Raw genomic sequence first — 1089 nt, 5'->3', positions numbered from 1 at the left:
GTGACTTTACTGCACCTAATTCCAATTTACATGGAAGAAGCATCTCCATTCCTGCCATTGGAGCAAACAACTTTGAGCTGAAACCTCAATTAGTTTCTCTGATGCAGCAGAACTGCAAGTTTCATGGACTTCCATCTGAAGATCCTTTTCAGTTCTTAACTGAATTCTTGCAGATATGTGATACTGCTAAGACTAATGGAATAGATCCTGAAGTCTACAGGCTCATGCTTTTCCCTTTTGCTGTAAGAGACAGAGCTAGATTATGGTTGGATTCTCAACCCAAAGACAGCCTGAACTCTTGGGATAAGCTGGTCACAGCTTTCTTAGCCAAGTACTTTCCTCCTCAAAAGCTGAGCAAGCTTAGAGCTGATGTTCAAACCTTCAGACAGAAAGAAGGTGAATCCCTCTATGAAGCTTGGGAAAGATACAAACAGTTGACCAAAAAGTGTCCTTCTGACATGCTTTCAGAATGGACCATCCTGGATATATTCTATGATGGTTTATCTGAGCTATCAAAGATGTCACTGGACACTTCTGCAGGTGGATCCATTCACCTAAAGAAAACGCCTGCAGAAGCTCAAGAACTCATTGACATGGTTGCTAATAACCAGTTCATGTACACTTCTGAAAGGAATCCTGTGAGTAATGGGACGCCTATGAAGAAGGGAGTTCTTGAGGTTGATACTCTGAATGCCATATTGGCTCAAAATAAAATATTGACTCAGCAAGTCAATATGATCTCTCAGAGTCTGCATGGAATGCAAGCTGCATCCAACAGTACTCAAGAGGCATCTTCTGAAGAAGAAGCCTATGATCCTGAGAACCCTGCAATAGCAGAGGTAAATTACTTAGGTGAACCTTATGGAAACACCTATAACTCAACATGGAGAAATCATCCAAATTTCTCATGGAAGGATCAAAAGCCCCAACAAGGCTTTAATAATGGTGGAAGAAACAGGTTTAGCAATAGCAAGCCTTTTCCATCATCCACTCAGCAACAGACAGAGAACTCTGAACAAAATGCTTCTAATTTAGCAAATCTAGTCTCTGATCTATCTAAGGCCACTGTAAGTTTTATGAATGAAACAA

The 1089-nt window shown here is 40.8% G+C and overlaps 1 non-coding gene across 1 annotated transcript; it reads right to left on the bottom strand.

The window, feature by feature from the left end:
* Window positions 1-356: 356 nt before the first annotated feature.
* Window positions 357-464, bottom strand: LOC148548836 (small nucleolar RNA R71). Its single transcript, XR_015897459.1, has one exon. It is a non-coding gene; the product is annotated as a small nucleolar RNA R71 (small nucleolar RNA).
* Window positions 465-1089: the final 625 nt, after the last annotated feature.

Source organism: Arachis ipaensis, chromosome B8, assembly GCF_059453495.1.
Source record: "Arachis ipaensis isolate K30076 ecotype BB chromosome B8, ASM5945349v1, whole genome shotgun sequence".
Classification (NCBI taxonomy): domain Eukaryota; kingdom Viridiplantae; phylum Streptophyta; class Magnoliopsida; order Fabales; family Fabaceae; genus Arachis; species Arachis ipaensis.
The sequence above is the reverse complement of the archived record's forward strand: the minus strand, read 5'-3'. Positions and strand labels throughout refer to the sequence as shown.